Below are 17,343 nucleotides of genomic sequence, written 5' to 3' on the forward strand. Positions count from 1 at the left end.
CACTGTTCTCACACTCGCGCTGCTCTCTCCTTTCTCACTGTTCTCAAACTCCCTTTGCTCTCTCTGCTCTATCACTGTTCTAACATTCCTGCTGCCCTCTCCTCTATCACTGTTCCCCCAGTCTCGCTGCTCTCTCCTTGATACTGTTTTCACACTCCCGCTGCTCTCTCCTCTACCACTGTTCTCACACTCCCGCTGCTCTCCCCTCTATCACTGTTCGCACACACTCGCTGCTCTCTCCTTTCTCACTGTTTTCACACTCCCACTGCTCTCTACGTTCTCATTGCTCTCACACACCTGCTGCTCTCTCCTCTACTGCTGTTCTCACACTCCCACTGCTTTCTGCTGTCACTGTTCTCAAACTGCTGCTGCTCTCTCCTCTATCAATGTTCTCACACTGCCACTGCTCGCTCCTTTCTCAGTGTTCTCTCACTGGTGCTGCTCTCTCCTCTATCACTTTTCTCACACTCCTGCTTGCCTCCCCCATCACTGTTCTCACACTCCCGCTGCTCTCTCCTTTCTCACTGTTCTCACACTCCCGCTGCTGTTTCCTCTCTCACAGTTCTCACACTCCTGCTGTTCCTCTTTCACTTTTCTCACACTCCTGCTGCTCTCCCCATCACTGTTCTCACACTCCCGCTGCCCTCTCCTTTCTCACTGTTCTCACACTCCCGCTGCTGTCACCTCCATCACTGTTCTCACACTCCTGCTGCTATCTCCCCTCTCACTGTTCTCACGCTCCCGTTGCTCTCACCTTTCGCACTGTTCTCAAACTCCCGCTGCTCTCTCCTTTCTCATTTATCTCATGCTCCTGCTGCTCTCTGCTCTATCACTGTTCACACACACACATGCTGCTCTCTCCTTCCTCACTGTTCTCACACTCCTGCATCTCTCTCCTTTCTCACTGTTCTCACACTCCGGCTGCTCTCTCCTCTATCATTGTTCTCACTCTCATTGCTCTCTCCTCTATCACTGTTCTCACGCTCCAGCTGCAGTCTCCTCTATCACTGTTCTCACTCTCCTGCTGCTCTCTACTCTATCAATGTTCTCACAGTCCTGCTGCTCTCTCCTCTATCACTGTTCTTATGCTCCTGCTGCTCTCTCCTTTCTCACTGTTCTCATGATCCCTCTGCTCGCTCCTTTCTCACTGTTCTCAAACTCCCGCTGCTCTCTCACTGTTCTCATGCTCTTCTGCTGCTCTCTCCTCTATCACTGGTCTCATGCTCCCGCTTGTCTCTCCGTTCTCACTTTTCTCAGACTCCTGCTGCTCTCTCCTTTCTCACTGTTCTTACAGTCCCACTGCTTTCTCTTTTCTCACTGTTCTCACAATCGTGCTGCTCTCTCCTCTATCACGGTTCTCACACTCTCCGTGCTGTCTCCTTTCCCACTTTTCTCACACTCCCTCTGCTCTGTCTTTTCTCACTGTTCTCACACTCGTGCTGCTCTCTCCTCTATCACTGTTCTCACACTCCCCCTGCTCTCTCCTTTCTCACTGTTCTCACACTCCCGCGGCTCTCTCCTTTCTCTCTGATCGTACATTCCGGCTGCTCTCCCTTCTATCAATGTTCTCCCACTCCCACTGCAATCTCCTCTATCACTTTTTTCACTCTCCTGCTGCTCTCCCCTCTATCACTGTTCTCACACTCGCGCTGCTCTCTCCTTTCTCACTGTTCTCAAACTCCCTCTGCTCTCTCTGCTCTATCACTGTTCTAACATTCCTGCTGCCCTCTCCTCTATCACTGTTCCCCCAGTCTCGCTGCTCTCTCCTTGATACTGTTTTCACACTCCCACTGCTCTCTCCTCTACCACTGTTCTCACACTCCCGCTGCTCTCCCCTCTATCACTGTTCGCACACTCTCGCTGCTCTCTCCTTTCTCACTGTTTTCACACTCCCACTGTTCTCTACGCTCTCATTGCTCTCACACTCCCGCTGCTCTCTCCTCTACTGCTGTTTACACACTCCCACTGCTTTCTGCTGTCACTGTTCTCAAAAACCTGCTGCTCTCTCCTCTATCAATGTTCTCACACTGCCACTGCTCGCTCCTTTCACAATGTTCCCTCACTGGTGCTGCTCCCTCCTCTATCACTTTTCTCACACTCCTGCTGCTTTCCCCCATCACTGTTCTCACACTCCCGCTGCTCTCTCCTTTCTCACTGTTCTCACACTCCCGCTGCTGTCTCCTCTCTCACAGTTCTCACACTCCTGCTGTTCCTCTTTCACTTTTCTCACACTCCTGCTGCTCTCCCCTATCACTGTTCTCACACTCCCGCTGCTCTCTCCTTTCTCACTGTTCTTACACCCCCGCTGCTGTCACCTCCATCACTGTTCTCACACTCCTGCTGCTATCTCCTTTCTCACTGTTCTCACACTCCCATTGCTCTCACCTTTTGCACTGTTCTCACACTCCCGCTGCTCTCTCCTTTCTCATTTTTCTCATGCTCCTGCTGCTCTCTGCTCTATCACTGTTCACACACACACATGCTGCTCTCTCCATCCTCACTGTTCTCACACTCCCTCTGCTCTGCCTTTTCTCACTGTTCTCACACACGTGCTGCTCTCTCCTCTATCACTGTTCTCACACTCCCCCTGTTCTCTCCTTTCTCACTGTTCTCACACTCCCGCTGCTATCTCCTTCTCACTGTTCTCACACTCCCGCTGCTATCTCCTTTCTCACTGTTCTAACACTCCGGCTTCTCTCTCCTCTATCAATTTTCTCACACGCATGCTACCCTCTCCTTCATCACTGTTCCCTTACTCTCGCTGCTCTCTCCTTGCTCACTGTTCTCACACTCCCTCTGCTCTCTCCTCTATCACTGTTCTCACACTCCTGCTGCGCTCTCCTCTATCACTGTTCTTATGCTCCTGCTGCTCTCTCCTTTCTCACTGTTCTCATGCTCCCGCTGCTTGCTCCTTTATCACTGTTCTCAAACTCCCGCTGCTCTCTCCTTTGTCACTGTTCTCACGCTCCTGCTGCTCTCTCCTTTCTCACTATTCTCAAACTCCCACTGCTCTCTCCTTTCTCACTATATTCACGCTACTGCTGCTCTTTCCTCTGTCACTGTTCTCACTCTCCCGCTGCTCTCTGCTTTCTCACTGTTCTTAAACTCCCGCTGTTCTCTTTTCTCACTGTTCTCAAACTCGTGATGCTCTCTCCTCTATCACTATTCTCACACTCTCCCTGCTGTCTTCTTTCTCACTTTTATCAAACTGCCGTTGCTCTCACCTTTTTCACTGTTCTCACACTCCCTCTGCTTTCTCCTCTATCACTGCTCTCACACTACTGCTGCCCTCTCCTCTATCACTGTTCCCACACTCTCGCTGCTCTCTCCTTTCTCACTGTTCTCACACTCCCGCTGCTGTCACCTGCATCACTGTTCTCACACTCCTGCTGCTATCTCCCCTCTCACTGTTCTCACGCTCCCGTTGCTCTCACCTTTCGCACTGTTCTCAAACTCCCGCTGCTCTCTCCTTTCTCATTTATCTCATGCTCCTGCTGCTCTCTGCTCTATCACTGTTCACACACACACATGCTGCTCTCTCCTTCCTCACTGTTCTCACACTCCTGCATCTCTCTCCTTTCTCACTGTTCTCACACTCCGGCTGCTCTCTCCTCTATCATTGTTCTCACTCTCATTGCTCTCTCCTCTATCACTGTTCTCACGCTCCAGCTGCAGTCTCCTCTATCACTGTTCTCACTCTCCTGCTGCTCTCTACTCTATCAATGTTCTCACAGTCCTGCTGCTCTCTCCTCTATCACTGTTCTTATGCTCCTGCTGCTCTCTCCTTTCTCACTGTTCTCATGATCCCTCTGCTCGCTCCTTTCTCACTGTTCTCAAACTCCCGCTGCTCTCTCACTGTTCTCATGCTCTTCTGCTGCTCTCTCCTCTATCACTGGTCTCATGCTCCCGCTTGTCTCTCCGTTCTCACTTTTCTCAGACTCCTGCTGCTCTCTCCTTTCTCACTGTTCTTACAGTCCCACTGCTTTCTCTTTTCTCACTGTTCTCACAATCGTGCTGCTCTCTCCTCTATCACGGTTCTCACACTCTCCGTGCTGTCTCCTTTCCCACTTTTCTCACACTCCCTCTGCTCTGTCTTTTCTCACTGTTCTCACACTCGTGCTGCTCTCTCCTCTATCACTGTTCTCACACTCCCCCTGCTCTCTCCTTTCTCACTGTTCTCACACTCCCGCGGCTCTCTCCTTTCTCTCTGATCGTACGTTCCGGCTGCTCTCTCTTCTATCAATGTTCTCCCACTCCCACTGCAATCTCCTCTATCACTTTTTTCACTCTCCTGCTGCTCTCCCCTCTCTCACTGTTCTCACACTCGCGCTGCTCTCTCCTTTCTCACTTTTCGCAAACTCCCTCTGCTCTCTCTGCTCTATCACTGTTCTAACATTCCTGCTGCCCTCTCCTCTATCACTGTTCCCCCAGTCTCGCTGCTCTCTCCTTGATACTGTTTTCACACTCCCGCTGCTCTCTCCTCTACCACTGTTCTCACACTCCCGCTGCTCTCCCCTCTATCACTGTTCGCACACTCTCGCTGCTCTCTCCTTTCTCACTGTTTTCACACTCCCACTGCTCTCTACGCTCTCATTGCTCTCACACTCCCGCTGCTCTCTCCTCTACTGCTGTTTACACACTCCCACTGCTTTCTGCTGTCACTGTTCTCAAACTCCTGCTGCTCTCTCCTCTATCAATGTTCTCACACTGCCACTGCTCGCTCCTTTCACAATGTTCCCTCACTGGTGCTGCTCCCTCCTCTATCACTTTTCTCACACTCCTGCTGCCTTCCCCCATCACTGTTCTCACACTCCCGCTGCACTCTCCTTTCTCACTGTTCTCACACTCCCGCTGCTGTCTCCTCTCTCACAGTTCTCACACTCCTGCTGTTCCTCTTTCACTTTTCTCACACTCCTGCTGCTCTCCCCTATCACTGTTCTCACACTCCCGCTGCTCTCTCCTTTCTCACTGTTCTTACACCCCCGCTGCTGTCACCTCCATCACTGTTCTCACACTCCTGCTGCTATCTCCTTTCTCACTGTTCTCACACTCCCATTGCTCTCACCTTTTGCACTGTTCTCACACTCCCGCTGCTCTCTCCTTTCTCATTTATCTCATGCTCCTGCTGCTCTCTGCTCTATCACTGTTCACACACACACATGCTGCTCTCTCCATCCTCACTGTTCTCACACTCCCTCTGCTCTGCCTTTTCTCACTGTTCTCACACACGTGCTGCTCTCTCCTCTATCACTGTTCTCACACTCCCCCTGTTCTCTCCTTTCTCACTGTTCTCACACTCCCGCTGCTATCTCCTTCTCACTGTTCTCACACTCCCGCTGCTATCTCCTTTCTCACTGTTCTAACACTCCCGCTGCTCTCTCCTCTATCAATTTTCTCACACGCATGCTACCCTCTCCTTCATCACTGTTCCCTTACTCTCGCTGCTCTCTCCTTGCTCACTGTTCTCACACTCCCTCTGCTCTCTCCTCTATCACTGTTCTCACACTCCTGCTGCGCTCTCCTCTATCACTGTTCTTATGCTCCTGCTGCTCTCTCCTTTCTCACTGTTCTCATGCTCCCGCTGCTTGCTCCTTTATCACTGTTCTCAAACTCCCGCTGCTCTCTCCTTTGTCACTGTTCTCACGCTCCTGCTGCTCTCTCCTTTCTCACTATTCTCAAACTCCCACTGCTCTCTCCTTTCTCACTATATTCACGCTACTGCTGCTCTTTCCTCTGTCACTGTTCTCACTCTCCCGCTGCTCTCTGCTTTCTCACTGTTCTTAAACTCCCGCTGTTCTCTTTTCTCACTGTTCTCAAACTCGTGATGCTCTCTCCTCTATCACTATTCTCACACTCTCCCTGCTGTCTTCTTTCTCACTTTTATCAAACTGCCGTTGCTCTCACCTTTTTCACTGTTCTCACACTCCCTCTGCTTTCTCCTCTATCACTGCTCTCACACTACTGCTGCCCTCTCCTCTATCACTGTTCCCACACTCTCGCTGCTCTCTCCTTTCTCACTGTTCTCACACTCCCGCTGCTGTCACCTGCATCACTGTTCTCACACTCCTGCTGCTATCTCCCCTCTCACTGTTCTCACGCTCCCGTTGCTCTCACCTTTCGCACTGTTCTCAAACTCCCGCTGCTCTCTCCTTTCTCATTTATCTCATGCTCCTGCTGCTCTCTGCTCTATCACTGTTCACACACACACATGCTGCTCTCTCCTTCCTCACTGTTCTCACACTCCTGCATCTCTCTCCTTTCTCACTGTTCTCACACTCCGGCTGCTCTCTCCTCTATCATTGTTCTCACTCTCATTGCTCTCTCCTCTATCACTGTTCTCACGCTCCAGCTGCAGTCTCCTCTATCACTGTTCTCACTCTCCTGCTGCTCTCTACTCTATCAATGTTCTCACAGTCCTGCTGCTCTCTCCTCTATCACTGTTCTTATGCTCCTGCTGCTCTCTCCTTTCTCACTGTTCTCATGATCACTCTGCTCGCTCCTTTCTCACTGTTCTCAAACTCCCGCTGCTCTCTCACTGTTCTCATGCTCTTCTGCTGCTCTCTCCTCTATCACTGGTCTCATGCTCCCGCTTGTCTCTCCGTTCTCACTTTTCTCAGACTCCTGCTGCTCTCTCCTTTCTCACTGTTCTTACAGTCCCACTGCTTTCTCTTTTCTCACTGTTCTCACAATCGTGCTGCTCTCTCCTCTATCACGGTTCTCACACTCTCCGTGCTGTCTCCTTTCCCACTTTTCTCACACTCCCTCTGCTCTGTCTTTTCTCACTGTTCTCACACTCGTGCTGCTCTCTCCTCTATCACTGTTCTCACACTCCCCCTGCTCTCTCCTTTCTCACTGTTCTCACACTCCCGCGGCTCTCTCCTTTCTCTCTGATCGTACGTTCCGGCTGCTCTCTCTTCTATCAATGTTCTCCCACTCCCACTGCAATCTCCTCTATCACTTTTTTCACTCTCCTGCTGCTCTCCCCTCTCTCACTGTTCTCACACTCGCGCTGCTCTCTCCTTTCTCACTTTTCGCAAACTCCCTCTGCTCTCTCTGCTCTATCACTGTTCTAACATTCCTGCTGCCCTCTCCTCTATCACTGTTCCCCCAGTCTCGCTGCTCTCTCCTTGATACTGTTTTCACACTCCCGCTGCTCTCTCCTCTACCACTGTTCTCACACTCCCGCTGCTCTCCCCTCTATCACTGTTCGCACACTCTCGCTGCTCTCTCCTTTCTCACTGTTTTCACACTCCCACTGCTCTCTACGCTCTCATTGCTCTCACACTCCCGCTGCTCTCTCCTCTACTGCTGTTTACACACTCCCACTGCTTTCTGCTGTCACTGTTCTCAAACTCCTGCTGCTCTCTCCTCTATCAATGTTCTCACACTGCCACTGCTCGCTCCTTTCACAATGTTCCCTCACTGGTGCTGCTCCCTCCTCTATCACTTTTCTCACACTCCTGCTGCCTTCCCCCATCACTGTTCTCACACTCCCGCTGCACTCTCCTTTCTCACTGTTCTCACACTCCCGCTGCTGTCTCCTCTCTCACAGTTCTCACACTCCTGCTGTTCCTCTTTCACTTTTCTCACACTCCTGCTGCTCTCCCCTATCACTGTTCTCACACTCCCGCTGCTCTCTCCTTTCTCACTGTTCTTACACCCCCGCTGCTGTCACCTCCATCACTGTTCTCACACTCCTGCTGCTATCTCCTTTCTCACTGTTCTCACACTCCCATTGCTCTCACCTTTTGCACTGTTCTCACACTCCCGCTGCTCTCTCCTTTCTCATTTATCTCATGCTCCTGCTGCTCTCTGCTCTATCACTGTTCACACACACACATGCTGCTCTCTCCATCCTCACTGTTCTCACACTCCCTCTGCTCTGCCTTTTCTCACTGTTCTCACACACGTGCTGCTCTCTCCTCTATCACTGTTCTCACACTCCCCCTGTTCTCTCCTTTCTCACTGTTCTCACACTCCCGCTGCTATCTCCTTCTCACTGTTCTCACACTCCCGCTGCTATCTCCTTTCTTACTGTTCTAACACTCCCGCTGCTCTCTCCTCTATCAATTTTCTCACACGCATGCTACCCTCTCCTTCATCACTGTTCCCTTACTCTCGCTGCTCTCTCCTTGCTCACTGTTCTCACACTCCCTCTGCTCTCTCCTCTATCACTGTTCTCACACTCCTGCTGCGCTCTCCTCTATCACTGTTCTTATGCTCCTGCTGCTCTCTCCTTTCTCACTGTTCTCATGCTCCCGCTGCTTGCTCCTTTATCACTGTTCTCAAACTCCCGCTGCTCTCTCCTTTGTCACTGTTCTCACGCTCCTGCTGCTCTCTCCTCTATCACTGTTCTCATGCTCCCGCTGGTCTCTCCTTTCTCACTATTCTCAAACTCCCACTGCTCTCTCCTTTCTCACTATATTCACGCTACTGCTGCTCTTTCATCTGTCACTGTTCTCACACTCCCGCTGCTCTCTGCTTTCTCACTGTTCTTAAACTCCCGCTGTTCTCTTTTCTCACTGTTCTCAAACTCGTGATGCTCTCTCCTCTATCACTATTCTCACACTCTCCCTGCTGTCTTCTTTCTCACTTTTATCAAACTGCCGTTGCTCTCACCTTTTTCACTGTTCTCACACTCCCTCTGCTTTCTCCTCTATCACTGCTCTCACACTACTGCTGCCCTCTCCTCTATCACTGTTCCCACACTCTCGCTGCTCTCTACTTGCTCACTGTTTTCACACTCCCGCTGCTCTCTCCTCGACCACTGTTCTCACACTCGTGCTGCTCTCTTCCCTATCACTGTTCGCACACTCGTGCTGCTCTCTCCTCTATCACTGTTCTCACACTCTCCCTGCTCTCTCCTTTCTCACTTTTCTCAAGCTCCCGCTGCTCTCTCCTTTCTTACGGTTCTCACACTCCCGCTGCTCTCTCCTCTATTACTTCTCTCACACTACCGCTGCTCTCCCCTCTATCACTCTTCTCACACTCGCGCTGCTCTCTCCTTTCTCACTGGTCTCACACTCCCTCTGCTCTCTTCTATCACTGTTCTCACACTCCTGCTGCCCTCTCCTTTATCACTGTTGCCACACTCTCGCTGCTCTCTCCTTGCTCACTGTTTTCACACTCCCGTGCTCTCTCCTCTACCACGGTTCTCATACTCCCACTGCTCTCTCCTCTATCACTGTTCTCACACTCTTGCTGCTCTCTCCTCTATCACTGTTCTCACACTTTACCTACTCTCTCCTTTCTCACTTTTCTCAAACTCCCGCTGCTCTCTCCTTTCTCACTCTTCTCACACTGCCACTGCACTCTCCTCTATCACTTTTCTCACACTTCCGCTGCTCTCCCTTCTATCACTGTTCTCACACTCTCGCTGCTCTCTCCTTGCTCACTGTTTTCACACTCCGGCTGCTCTCTCCTCTACCACTGTTCTCACACTCCCGCTGCTCTCTCCTCTATCACTGTTCGCACACTCTCGCTGCTCTCTATTTCTCCTTGTCCTCACACTCCCTCTGCCTTCTCCTCTATTACTGTACTCACACTCCCGCTGCTCCCACCTTTCTCACTGTTCTCACACTCCTACTGCTCTCTACGGTCTCATTGCTCTCACACTCCCTCTGCTCTCTCCTCTACTGCTGTTCTCACACTCCCACTGCTCTCTGCTGTCACTGTTCTCAAACTCCTTCTGCTCTCTCCTCTCTCAATGTTCTCACACTGCCACTGCTCTCTCCTTTCTCAATGTTCTCACACTGCTGCTGCTCTCACCTTTCGCACTGTTCTCACACTCCTGCTGCTCTCTACTTTCTCTTTTTTCTCATGCTCCTGCTTCTCGCTGCTCTATCACTGTTCACACACACACATGCTGCTCTTTCGTTCCTCACTGTTCACACACTCCCTCTGCTCTGTCTTTTCTCACTGTTCTCACACTCGTACTGCTCTCTCCTCTATCACTGTTCTCACACTCCCCCTGCTCTCTCCTTTCTCACTGTTCTAACACTCCGGCTGCTCTCTCCTCTATCAATGTTCTCCCACTCCCGCTGCTATCACCTCCATCACTTTTCACAGACTCCCGCTGCACTCTCCTTTCTCACTGTTCTCACACACCAGCTGCACTCTCCTCTATCACTTTTCTCACACTCCTGCTGCTCTCCCCGCTATCACTGTTCTCAAACTCCTGCTGCTCTGTCCTCTATCAATGTTCTCACACTGCCACTGCTCTCTCCTTTCTCAATGTTCTCACACTGCTCCTGCTCTCTCCTCTTTCACTTTTCTCACACTCCTGCTGCTCTCCCCTATCACTGTTCTCACACTCCCGCTGCTCTCTCCTTTCTCACTGTTCTCACACTCCCTCTGCTGTCTCCTCCATCACTGTTCTCACACTCCTGCTGCAATCTCCTTTCTCACTGTTCTCACGCTCCCGTTGCTCTCACCTTTCGCACTGTTCTCACACTCCTGCTGCTCTCTCCTTTCTCATTTTTCTCATGCTCCTGCTGCTCTCTGCTCTATCACTGTTCACACACACACATGCTGCTCTCTCCTTCCTCACTGATCTCACACTCCCTCTGTTCTGTCTTTTCTCACTGTTCTCACACTCGTGCTGCTCTCTCCTCTATCACTGTTCTCACACTCCCCCTGCTCTCTCCTTTCTCACTGTTCTCACACTCCCGCTGCTATCACCTTTCTCACTGTTCTAACACTCCCGCTGCTCTCTCCTCTATCAATGTTCTCACACACATGCTACCCTCTCCTCTATCACTGTTCCCTTACTCTCGCTGCTCTCTCCTTGCTCACTGTTCTCACACTCCCTCTGCTCTCTCCTCTATCACTGATCTCACACTCCTGCTGCTCTCTCCTCTATCACTGTTCTTATGCTCCCGCTGCTCTCTCCTTTCTCACTGTTCTCATGCTCCCGCTGCTTGCTCCTTTATCTTGTTCTCAAACTCCCGCTGCTCTCTTTTCTCACTGTTCTCAAACTCATGCTGCTCATTCCTCTATCACTATTCTCAAACTCTCCCTGCTGTCTCCTTTCTCACTTCTCTCAAACTCCTGTTGCTCTCTCCTTTCTCACTGATCTCACACTCCCTCTGCTCTCTTCTCTATCACTGCTCTCACACTACTGCTGCCCTCTCCTCTATCACTGTTGTCACACTCTCGCTGCACTCTCCTTGCTCACTGTTTTCACACTCCCGCTGCTCTCTCCTCTACCACTGTTCTCACACTCCCGCTGCTCTCTCCTCTATCACTGTTCTAACACTCGTGCTGCTCTCTCCTCTATCACTGTTCTCACACTCTCCATGCTCTCTCCTTTCTCACTTTTCTCAAACTCCCGCTGCTCTCTCCTTTCTCACTGTTCTCACACTCCCACTGCACTCTCCTCTATCACTTTTCTCACACTCCCGCTGCTCTCTCCTCTATCACTCTTCTCACACTCTCGCTGCTCTCTCCTCTATCACTGTTCTAACACTCCTGCTGCCCTCTCCTCTATCACTGTTCCCAAACTCTCACTGCTCTCTCCTTGCTCTCTGTTTTCACACTCCCGCTGCTCTCTCCTCTACCACTGTTCTCACACTCCCGCTGCTCTCTCCTCTATCACTGATAGCACACTCTCACTGCTCTCTACTTTCTCATTGTTCTCACACTCCCTCTGCCTTCTCCTCTATCACTGTTCTCACACGCCTGCTGCTCCAAACTTTCTCACTGTTCTCACACTCCCTCTGCTCTCTCCTCTATCACTGATCTCACACTCCTGCTGCTCTCTCCTCTATCACTGTTCTTATGCTCCCGCTGCTCTCTCCTTTCTCACTGTTCTCATGCTCCCGCTGCTTGCTCCTTTATCTTGTTCTCAAACTCCCGCTGCACTCTTTTCTCACTGTTCTCAAACTCGTGCTGCTCATTCCTCTATCACTATTCTCAAACTCTCCCTGCTGTCTCCTTTCTCACTTCTCTCAAACTCCTGTTGCTCTCTCCTTTCTCACTGATCTCACACTCCCTCTGCTCTCTCCTCTATCACTGCTCTCACACTACTGCTGCTCTCTCCTCTACCACTGTTCTCACACTCCCGCTGCTCTCTCCTCTATCACTGTTCTAACACTCGTGCTGCTCTCTCCTCTATCACTGTTCTCACACTCTCCATGCTCTCTCCTTTCTCACCTTTCTCAAACTCCCGCTGCTCTCTCCTTTCTCACTGTTCTCACACTCCCACTGCACTCTCCTCTATCACTTTTCTCACACTCCCGCTGCTCTCTCCTCTATCACTCTTCTCACACTCTCGCTGCTCTCTCCTCTATCACTGTTCTAACACTCCTGCTGCCCTCTCCTCTATCACTGTTCCCAAACTCTCACTGCTCTCTCCTTGCTCTCTGTTTTCACACTCCCGCTGCTCTCTCCTCTACCACTGTTCTCACACTCCCGCTGCTCTCTCCTCTATCACTGATAGCACACTCTCACTGCTCTCTCCTTTCTCAATGTTCTCACACGCCTGCTGCTCCAAACTTTCTCACTGTTCTCACACTCCTACTGCTTTCTACGTTCTCATTGCTCGCACAATCCCGCTGCTCTCTCCTCTACTGCTGTTCTCACACTCCCACTGCTCTCTGCTGTCACTGTTCTCAAACTCCTGCTGCTCTCTCCTCTATCAATGTTCTCACACTGCCACTGCTCTCTCCTTTCTCAATGTTTCCACACTGCTCCTGCTCTCTCCACTATCAATTTTCTCACACTCCTGCTGCTCTCCCCAATCACTGTTCTAACACTCCCGCTGCACTCTCCATTCTCACTGCTCTCACACTCCTGCTGCTGACTCCTCCATCACTGTTCTCACACTCCTGCTGCTAACTCCTTTCTCACTGTTCTCACACTCCCTCTGCTCTCACCTTTCGCACTGTTCTCACACACCCGCTCCTTTCCCCTTTACATTTTTCTCATGCTCCTGCTGCTCTCTGCTCTATGACTGTTCACACACACACATGCTGCTCTCTCCTTCCTCACTGTTCTCACACTCCCTCTGCTCTGTCTTTTCACTCTGATCTCACACTCGTGCTGCTCTCTCCTTTATCACTGGTCTCACACTACTTCTGCCCTCTCCTCTATCACTGTTCCCACACTCTCGCTGCTCTCTCCTTGCTCACTGTTTTCACACTCCCGCTGCTCTCTGCTTTCTCACTGTTCTTAAACTCCCGCTGTTCTCTTTTCTCACTGTTCTCACACTCATGATGCTCTCTCCTCTATCACTATTCTCAAACTCTCCCTGCTGTCTCCTTTCTCACTTTTATCAAACTCCCGTTGCTCTCTCCTTTTTCACTGTTCCCACAATCCCTCTGCTTTCTCCTCCCTCACTGCTCTCACACTACTGCTGCCCTCTCCTCTATCACTGTTCCCACACTCTCGCTGCTCTCTACTTGCTCACTGTTTTCACACTCCCGCTGCTCTCTGCTTTCTCACTGTTCTTAAACTCCCGCTGTTCTCTTTTCTCACTGTTCTCAAACTCGTGATGCTCTCTCCTCTATCACTATTCTCACACTCTCCCTGCTGTCTTCTTTCTCACTTTTATCAAACTGCCGTTGCTCTCACCTTTTTCACTGTTCTCACACTCCCTCTGCTTTCTCCTCTATCACTGCTCTCACACTACTGCTGCCCTCTCCTCTATCACTGTTCCCACACTCTCGCTGCTCTCTACTTGCTCACTGTTTTCACACTCCCGCTGCTCTCTCCTCGACCACTGTTCTCACACTCGTGCTGCTCTCTTCCCTATCACTGTTCTCACACTCGTGCTGCTCTCTCCTCTATCACTGTTCTCACACTCTCCCTGCTCTCTCCTTTCTCACTTTTCTCAAGCTCCCGCTGCTCTCTGCTTTCTTACGGTTCTCACACTCCCTCTGCTCTCTCCTCTATTACTTCTCTCACACTACCGCTGCTCTCCCCTATATTACTCTTCTCACACTCGCGCTGCTCTCTCCTTTCTCACTGGTCTCACACTCCCTCTGCTCTCTTCTATCACTGTTCTCACACTCCTGCTGCCCTCTCCTTTATCACTGTTGCCACACTCTCGCTGCTCTCTCCTTTCTCACTGTTCTCACACTCCCGCTGCTGTCTCCTCCATCACTGTTCTCACACTCCTGCTGCTCTCTCCTATCTCACTGTTCTCACGCTCCCGTTGCTCTCACCTTTCGCACTGTTCTCACACTCCCTCTGCTCTCTCCTTTCTCATTTTTCTCATGCTCCTGCTGCTCTCTGCTCTATCACTGTTCACACACACACATGCTGCTCTCTCCTTCCTCACTGTTCTGACACTCCCTCTGTTCTGTCTTTTCTCACTGTTCTCACACTCGTGCTGCTCTCTCCTCTATCACTGTTCTCACACTCCCCCTGCTCTCTCCTTTCTCACTCTTCTCACACTCCCGCTGCTATCTCCATTCTCACTGTTCTAACACTCCCGCTGCTCTCTCCTCTATCAATGTTCTCACACACATGCTAACCTCTCCTCTATCACTGTTCCCTTACTCTCACTGCTCTCTCCTTGCTCACTGTTCTCACACTCCCTCTGCTCTCTCCTCTATCACTGATCTCACACTCCTGCTGCTCTCTCCTCTATCACTGTTCTTATGCTCCTGCTGCTCTCTCCTTTCTCACTGTTCTCATGCTCCCGCTGCTTGCTCCTTTATCACTGTTCTCAAACTCCCGCTGCTCTCTCCTTTCTCAATTTTCTCACACTCCTGCTGCTCTCTCCTTTCTCACTGTTCTCACACCCCTGCTGCTCTCTCCTCTATCTCTGTTCTCACACTCTCGTTGCTCTCTCCTCTATCACTTTTCTCACACTCCCGCTGCTCTCTCCTCTATCACTATTCTCACACTCCTGCTGCTCTCCTCTATCACTGTTCTCACACTCCCGCTGCTCTCTCCTTTCTCACTGTTCTCATACTCCCTCTGCTCTCTCTTCTATCACTGTTCTCACACTCATGATACCTTCTCCTCTATCAATGTTCCCTTACTCTCGCTGCTCTCTCCTTGCTCACTGTTCTCACACTCCCTCTGCTCTCTCCTCTATCACTGTTCTCACACTCCTGCTGCTCTCTCCTCTATCACTGTTCTTATGCTCCCTCTGCTCTCTCCTTTCTCACTGTTCTCATGCTCCCGCTGCTTGCTCCATTATCACTGTTCTCAAACTCCCGCTGCTCTCTTTTCTCACTATTCTCAAACTCTCCCTGCTGTCTCCTTTCTCACTTCTCTCAAACTCCTGTTGCTCTCTCCTTTCTCACTGATCTCACACTCCTTCTGCTCTCTCCTCTATCACTGCTCTCACACTACTGCTGCCCTCTCCTCTATCACTGTTGCCACACTCTCGCTGCACTCTCCTTGCTCACTGTTTTCACACTCCTGCTGCTCTCTCCTCTACCACTGTTCTCACACTCCCGCTGCTCTCTCCTCTATCACTGTTCTAACACTCGTGCTGCTCTCTCCTCTATCACTGTTCTCACACTCTCCCTACTCTCTCCTTTCTCACTTTTCTCAAACTCCTGCTGCTCTCACCTTTCTCACTGTTCTCACACTCCCACTGCACTCTCCTCTATCACTTTTCTCACACTCCCGCTGCTCTCCCCTCTATCACTCTTCTCACACTCGCGCTGCTCTCTCCTCTATCACTGTTCTAACACTCCTGCTGCCCTCTCCTCTATCACTGTTCCCAAACTCTCACTGCTCTCTCCTTGCTCTCTGTTTTCACACTCCCGCGGCTCTCTCCTCTACCACTGTTCTCAAACTCCCGCTGCTCTCTCCTCTATCACTGATAGCACACTCTCACTGCTCTCTACTTTCTCATTGTTCTCACACTCCCTCTGCCTTCTCCTCTATCACTGTTCTCACACGCCTGCTGTTTTGTACGTTCTCATTGCTCGCACAATCCCGCTGCTCTCTCCTCTACCGCTGTTCTCACACTCCCACTGCTCTCTCCTCTATCACTGTTCTCACACTCCCACTGCTCTCTGCTGTCACTGTTCTCAAACTCCTGCTGCTCTCTCCTCTATCAATGTTCTCACACTGCCACTGCTCTCTCCTTTCTCAATGTTTCCACACTGCTCCTGCTCTCTCCACTATCAATTTTCTCATACTCCTGCTGCTCTCCCCAATCACTGTTCTCTCACTCCCGCTGCACTCTCCATTCTCACTGCTCTCACACACCTGCTGCTGTCTCCTCCATCACTGTTCTCACACTCCTGCTGCTAACTCCTTTCTCACTGTTCTCACACTCCCGCTGCTCTCACCTTTCGCACTGTTCTCACACTCCCGCTCCTTTCCCCTTTACATTTTTCTCATGCTCCTGCTGCTCTCTGCTCTATCACTGTTAACACACACACATGCTGTTCTCTCCTTCCTCACTGTTCTCACACTCCCTCTGCTCTGTCTTTTCTCTCTGATCTCACACTCCCGCTGCTCTCTCCTCTACCACGGTTCTCACACTCCCGCTGCTCTCTCCTTATCACTGTTCTCACACTCGTGCTGCTCTCTCCTCTATCACGGTTCTCACACTCTCACTGCTGTCTCCTTTCTCACTTTTCTCACACTCCCTCTGCTCTTTCTTTTCTCAGTGTTCTCACACACCTGCTGCTCTCTCCTCTATCACTGTTCTCAAACTCACCCTGCTCTCTCCTTTCTCACTGTTTTAGCACTCCCGCGGCTCTCTCCTCTACCACTGTTCTCACACTCCCGCTGCTCTCTCCTCCATCACTGTTGGCACACTCTCGCTGCTCTCTCCTTTCTCATTGTTCTCACACTCCCTCTGCCTTCTCCTATATCACTGTTCTCAAACTCCCGCTGTTCTCTCATTTGTCACTGTTCTCACATTCATGCTGCTCTCTTCCCTATCACTATTCTCACACTCTCCCTGCTGTCTCCTTTCTCACTTTTCTCAAACGCCCATTGCTCTCTCATTTCTCACTGGTCTCACACTCCCTCTGCTCTCTCCTCTATCACTGCTCTCACACTACTGCTGCCCTCTCCTCTATCACTGTTCCCACACTCTCACTGCTCTCTACTTGCTCACTGTTTTCACACTCCCGCTGCTCTCTCCTCGACCACTGTTCTCACACTCCCACTGCTCTGTCCTCTATCACTGTTCTCACACTCGTGCTGCTCTCTCCTCTATCACTGTTCTCACATTCTCCCTACTCTCTCCTTTCTCACTTTTCTCAAACTCCCGCTGCTCTCACCTCTCTCACTGTTCTCACACTCCCGCTGCACACTCCTTATAAGAGTTTTCTCACGCTCCCGCTGCTCTCCCCTCTATCACTCTTCTCACACTCGCGCTGCTCTACCCTCTATCACTGTTCTCACACTACTGCTGCCCTC

This window comes from Carcharodon carcharias, chromosome 30 (genome assembly GCF_017639515.1).
Source record: "Carcharodon carcharias isolate sCarCar2 chromosome 30, sCarCar2.pri, whole genome shotgun sequence".
NCBI lineage: Eukaryota > Metazoa > Chordata > Chondrichthyes > Lamniformes > Lamnidae > Carcharodon > Carcharodon carcharias.